This window comes from Arachis ipaensis, chromosome B2 (assembly GCF_059453495.1).
Source record: "Arachis ipaensis isolate K30076 ecotype BB chromosome B2, ASM5945349v1, whole genome shotgun sequence".
Classification (NCBI taxonomy): domain Eukaryota; kingdom Viridiplantae; phylum Streptophyta; class Magnoliopsida; order Fabales; family Fabaceae; genus Arachis; species Arachis ipaensis.
In genome coordinates this window covers 65,915,898-65,922,734 of record NC_142437.1, presented here as the reverse complement: position 1 = coordinate 65,922,734, position 6,837 = coordinate 65,915,898, and the positions used below count along the sequence as shown (strand labels likewise).

The window sequence follows — 6,837 nt, the reverse complement described above, 5'->3', positions numbered from 1 at the left end:
AAGTTGTTCTTAGTTATTTTCTTCATTTTGATCTAAAAATTTTTAAGTTTGGTGTTATTTTATTGTTTTTCTCTTTCCTTATTAAATTCAAAAATTCAAAATTTCAAAATCAAATTTCAAAATTCAAATTTCAAATCTCAAATTTCAAAATTCAAATTTCAAAAAATTTAAAATTCAAAATTTCAAAATTTAATTTTCAAATTCAAAATTTAAATAACCTTTTAATTTAAATTTGTTTTTATTTTTTAATTTTTATTTACTACTATGAACTCTCACCCCCATCGCTATGAGTCTGGTTACAATTATGTTGCAGGAAGAAGAAATTACAATGAGAACAGGCATCAAGGTTGGAACAATCAAAGATGGGAGGAGCCACAAGGATTTGATCAACCCTCATGGCAACAACCACCTCCAATGGACTATCAACAACCACCACCATATGCCTATGAAACCTCTCCTCAACATGACTTTGAACCACCACACTCACAAGCCCCTTTTCACCATTCACCTCCATATGACCCTAACCCGTATCCACCATACCAACCACCTTATGAGCTAAATGAACCCTCCTATCCACCCCAAACCTCTATGGAGAAAGCACATACTGATCTAAACTCTACTATACAAGCTCTCGTCGCCCAAATCGGACCACCAAATACCTTCAACAATCAAGCCTCAAGCTCTAGTGCACTTCCTTTTCAACCACATAATGATCTCTCTATCCCATCACCACCATCCATGGAAGAGCACCCACATCCATCAATCCAAGAGCAACATGATCCCAATGATGCTATTGACATAGAACAAGAGCGAAGGGATCATCTTCGCGAATCCATACTTCATAAAAGAGTTTCGAACAGAGAGTTGCGCGACCGCAAGGCTGCACTCGCGCCAATCGCACAAAATAGTCCACGTGATCGCATGACCCACGCGTCCGCGTCACCTGACCTTATCGCGCACCACGCGACTGCGTCACTCACGCGTTCGCGTCACAAGCGGCGCACAGAATATCCAGATCAACCAAATTTCTTATCTTTTCTTCTCTAATCCTTATTTTTCTTATCTTTTCTTATTTCTTTCTTCTTGCTTTCTTATTTTCTCTCACTTCCATTCTATTTTATTTAATTTATTTGCATACTTTCATTCATTGCATATTTTTAAAATTATTATTGGTGTTCAAATGTTCTTATTCAACTGTTACATCTTTTCTGGTATTTTCTTGGTGCTTAGTGACTTGTTTCATTCTTATTGAGTAATATTATTTAAATCAATGCCAATCTTTTATATCTGTATTACTCTTGCATTGACATGAATTTATATTATCTCTCTTTCCCCACTCTCTTCTCCATTGTTGCAAATTTTGCACCACTGGCATGCCATGGCTTCTATTGTTTTCTCACGTACATATTGAAGCTTCCATGTAAATGAGACCATTATCATTTGGCATTAACCCACCCATACTTCATTTATTTTCTTATCTTTATTTCTGGGTTACTTTTCTTCCCTTTTTCTTTCAGGATGGCCACCCGGAAGAGAACCGGAAGACATTTCCATGGGGAGACAAACAAGTCCATCTGCAAAATCCTTAGAGAAAAGCAACAGTTGAAACAATCCGTCCACCTGCAAATCTCAGCATGCACCGAGGACGGTGCAATCTTTAAGTGTGGGGAGGTCGATACTGATCTCCGTGGGTTAGTACCTTCCTATCTCAAACACCAATGTTTTATTTTTTACTTGTTAGTTGTTGCATTTGCATATTTAATTGCATGTTTATTTGATTTTATGCATTTAGTTACTACTTGGTTGAAGTAATATTTTCTTTTTCAAGAAATTTTATAGCATTTCACTAATTTAAAAAATTTTTTGTGTTAAATTTGTTTGAAGTTGTAATTGGAACACGGTTTTTGAGCCAAAGAACACACAACCTGTGAGACTTTGAGCTTATTTACATGGTTACATTATTTAACCATAAATATTATTCTTGTGTGTTTACTTCTCTATAATTGTGATCTTTACTCTGTTTCAGTCTATATGTCCAATATTTAGTGTATTTACATGTTTGCATATGATTGAGGCCATTATTTGATTTTAGCTCACTTATCCCAAATAAGCCTACCCTTTAAATCACCCTTGTCAGCCACTTTGAGCCTTTTAATCCCATTTATTTTATATTTTATCACATCACTAGCCTTAAGCAGAAAAACAATTAAATATCCCAAATGAATCTTTGGTTAGCTTAAGATAGAGATTTGATGCCAGGGCATCTTGGCCAGTTTCACTAACCTTTTCTTTACTGTTTTTAGGTTAGTTTCATGCATTTCCTTAGGAAATAAGCTAGTTTTGGATAGATATTCACTTACACCTTGATTCAAGCATACATTATGCATTTTACATTATTTCATGAGGATTTTGCATAAGTTTAGTGACAAATTGTATGTTGCATTGCCCATGACTTGGACTAGAACTTTGATGCGCTCTATTGCTTGATTTCAGGACCAAAGGAAGCAAGGAATGGGAGGTAACTTGCAAAGTTAATGAGAAAAGTGATTGCCAATAACGCTCTCAAAGCCATCATTGACCACGTTAAGAGTCACGTTAACTAAGTTAACGTGAACTCTAACGTGGAGAAGGGAAGTTGAGCCAACGTTAGTGACACTTAACATTGTCACTAACGTTGGCAAATGCTCATAAGTGGCCACGTTAGAGTCCATGTTAACTTAGTTAATGTGGCCTCTAACGTTAGAATGGGGGAGAAACGCCAACGTTAGTGACATTCAACATTGTCACTAACGTTGGCCTAAGGAGAAACATACCACGTTAACTCCCACGTTAACTTGGTTAACGTGGGAGCTAACGTAAGAAGCAAGCATGGTCGACAACGTTAGTGACACCCAACATTGTCACTAACGTTGGAAGCAACCACACAACCCCCCAAGGAGCCACGTTAACTTCCACGTTAACTTAGTTAACGTGGAAGCTAACGTTGATGAGTGAAAGAATGGCCAACGTTAGTGACACTCAACATTGTCACTAACGTTGGGGATGGCTAAGCATGGCCACGTTAGAAGCCACGTTAACCTAGTTAACGTGGACTCTAACGTGAGGCATAGGGGCACCTTGGAACGTTAGTGACAATGTTTAGTGTCACTAACTTTCTCGAAGGATGGCAAGCCCACGTTAAAGAGCCACGTTAACTAAGTTAACGTGGGCTCTAACGTGGGAACAAAGGGGGCTTTTCAAAGTTATTGGAAATGTTAAGTCTCAATAACGTGTGCGAAGGACTTAGAGGCAACGTTAGTGGCAACGTTTATGCCACTAACGTTGAAGTTAACATGGCTTTTACTTAGTAACGTGAGTGAGAAAGTTGATTGTCACTAACGTTCTCGAACTTATATTTTCACTAAACGTTAACACCCCTACCGTCCTGAGCTAAGGTCTCTGCCCACTTCACATTTTCTCTCTGCAAGTAAAGCCAAGCCCAAATGAAGAAGAGAACTGCTTCAAACTCAATATCCAAAGGCCCAAGACTTGAAGAGCCAACTAGAAGCTGAGAGAAGTAGTAATATATAGGAGTATGTATTCTCCATCTTTGTTTTCATTTTCTAGAGCTATGAACAACTAAACCCCTTTCATTGGGTTAGGGAGCTCTGTTGTAATTTGATGGATCAATACTAATTTTCATTATTCTTCTTCTATCTTTTCTCTTGATTTTACTTGAAAGATTTTGATCTTCATCCAATTGAGTAGTTATCTTGGAAAAGAAGCTATTCAAACTTGGATCTCTTCTGAACCTTGAAAGAGGAATAAAGAGATGAAGCTAGAAATGCTTTCTCATGCTGGACCAAATTGGGTTTGGATGGGTATGTGACTATAACCCTCTCAATACTTGATTTGGGAAATGCATGTGGTATAATCAGTGACCATACTTCATCTCTTCTCATGAGCAATTGACCAAGGAATTGGCTATTGATCAAGATTTGAGAGATTGAATTGCAAGAAATTGTAATTCAATCAATTAAGATTGCCAAGGAGATCAATGAGTGCATTGATTGAGGAAGAGATGAAAATGAACTTGATCCGGAGAATTGCAACATCTCCTAAGCCCAATGAACTCCCCATCTCTGATCTTACCCATTCTCTTTAATTTCTGCCATTTACTTTTATGAGCAAATCCCCCATTCCCATTTACAATTCTGTAATTCATTTTCAGTCATTTACCTCCAGTCCTTTAATTCTAGCATTTACTTTTCTGTTATTTACATTTCCGCCATTTTATTTTCTGCAACTCTCAACCCAAATTCTGGATTCGCTCAACTAGAACATTCTTCTAATTAAAGTTGCTTGATCAATCAATCCCTGTGGGATTCGACCTCACTCTATTGTGAGTTTTTACTTGACGACAAATTCGGTACACTTGCCGAAGGAAATTTGTTGAGAGATAGTTTCCACCCGCATCAAGTTTATGGCGCCGTTGCCGGGGATTGATTGTGCATCAACAATGATTAAATTGGAAGATCACTAGATTGAGCATTTTTACTTTGTGAATTTCATTTTTTGTTTGAGTGATTTACTTTCTGTTTTAGTTAAACTTCTTCCCTTCCCCCTCTACTCTTTTGTTTTTCTTTGTTATTTTCAATTCTGTTTGCTAACCCACTAACTGTTTGATATATTGCATCACCCACAACTAACAGTAATTCTGACAAAAAAAAAATACTCTCTGCACCTATCTTTTCTTGCTTACACTTGATGGTTGTATGACAGGGAGAAGAAGCGGGGCTTCAACTTCCTTCGATTCTGAACCTGAGAGGACCTTCCTTAGATTAAGGAGGGAGGCAAGAGGAAAGAAAGTGGTTGGTGCTGAGAAAGAAGAGGAATTCTTTGAACTAAACATGGAAGACAACATGGAAAACCATCATGAAGAAGAGGATCACAACCATAGGGGAGGAGGTAGAGCAAATCATGCTGGGGAGGATAGAAGAGTTTTGGGCTCTTACATCAATCCAAACCCAGGCAATTGTGGAAGTAGCATCCAAAAGCCAACAATCTTTGCCAACAACTTTGAACTTAAACCACAGCTCATCACCCTTGTTCAGAACAACTGTTCGTTTGGAGGAGGTGTTCAAGAAGACCCCAATCAACATTTGACCACCTTCCTGAGAATATGTGACACAGTGAAGTCTAATGGTGTTCATCCTAACACCTATAGACTGCTCTTGTTTCCATTCTCACTTTGGGACAAAGCAGCCAAGTGGCTGGAATCTTTCCCAAGGGAAAGCTTGACAACTTGGGAAGACGTGGTGAACAAATTCTTAGCAAGATTTTACCCTCCTCAACGAATCAATAGGCTGAGAGCTGAGGTCCAAACTTTCATGCAACAAGATGGTGAGACTCTATATGAAGCATGGGAGAGGTTTAAAGACCTAACAAGGAGGTGCCCACCAGATATGTTCAACGAATGGGTGCAGCTGCACATTTTCTATGAAGGGCTCTCTTATGAGTCAAAGAAGGCCGTAGACCATTCATCCGGAGGATCTTTGAACAAGAAGAAGACTATTGAGGAAGCCATAGATGTTATTGAAATAGTAGCAGAGAACGACTACTTCTATGCTTCCGAAAGAGGGAACACAAGAGGAGTAATGGAGCTAAACAATGTAGATGCTCTGTTGGCCCAAAACAAGCTCATTACCCAGTAGCTGGCTGACCTCACCAAGAAGATGGAGAGGAACCAAGTAGCAGCAATCTCAACTTCATCAACAACCCAAGAAGGAGGGAATGAAGAAGTAGAGGGTAGTCAGGAGCAAGCCAACTACATTGGGAATTCACCAAGGAAAAACTATGATCCATACTCCAAGACCTACAACCCTGGGTGGAGAAACCACCCAAACTTTGGGTGGGGAAATGAGCAAGATCAAAACCAAGACCAGAGACGTTACAACTCCAACAACAATGCAGCTCACCAGCAATTCACACAGAGGACATCTCAACACCCCCACAACAACACTTCTCCACACGCTTATCAAAACCAAAACAGCACATCTGCTCCGAATCACCCATTAATTGATGACAAGCTCTCTAAGATTGAAGCCTTACTTGAAGGAATATGCCAAGAGATTCAAGAAAATAAGGTGTTCAAAGAGGAGGTGCGAGCCAATATTAAGAACCAGGGAGAGACCATTAGGAAGCTGGAATTCCAGGTGGGATATTTAGCTGAGAAGATCCCCAAACCTACTGATAGCTTCCCAAGTGACACGGAGAAAAACCCCAAAGGAGAAGCAAAGAAAGTAAGATGGGAAGATTGTAAAATGGTCACTACAAGTGATCAAGAGACTGAAGACAAGCAAGGCACACTTTTCGAACAACCTGAAGACAACTCAACAAAGGAGGAGGATAGAGATCACCAAGAACCAGAAATCTCACAACAAGAGCTGCTGAAGCTCTATGCACCCTTCCCTCAACTGCTCAATGGTGCTGTGGGAAAGAGAATATACTCAAGGTTCCTAGACTTGTTTGCATCTCTGCATGTAAACATACCATTCATCAAGGCAATTCAACAAATGCCTGCATTCATCAAGTATATGAAGGAACTTCTTCCCAGGAAAAGCTCACTCAAAGGAGGCCAGACTATAGTGATGAACAAGGAATGCAGTGCCCTTATTCAACCTGAGTTGCCTACAAAAAGAAGAGACCCAGGGAGTTTTCACATCCCTTATGCCATAGGTGAAACTATGTTCGATAGAGCACTATGTGATTTGGGGGCCAACATCAACTTATTGCCCTTATCCCTGGTGAAGAGGCTGCAGATCAATGAGATAATGCCCACAGATGTAATCATCAGAC

At 39.4% G+C, this 6,837-nt stretch overlaps 1 non-coding gene across 1 annotated transcript; it reads right to left on the bottom strand.

Moving 5' to 3' along the window:
- Positions 1 to 5,342: 5,342 nt before the first annotated feature.
- On the bottom strand, positions 5,343 to 5,449 carry LOC148574202 (small nucleolar RNA R71). Its single transcript, XR_015905946.1, has one exon. It is a non-coding gene; the product is annotated as a small nucleolar RNA R71 (small nucleolar RNA).
- Positions 5,450 to 6,837: the final 1,388 nt, after the last annotated feature.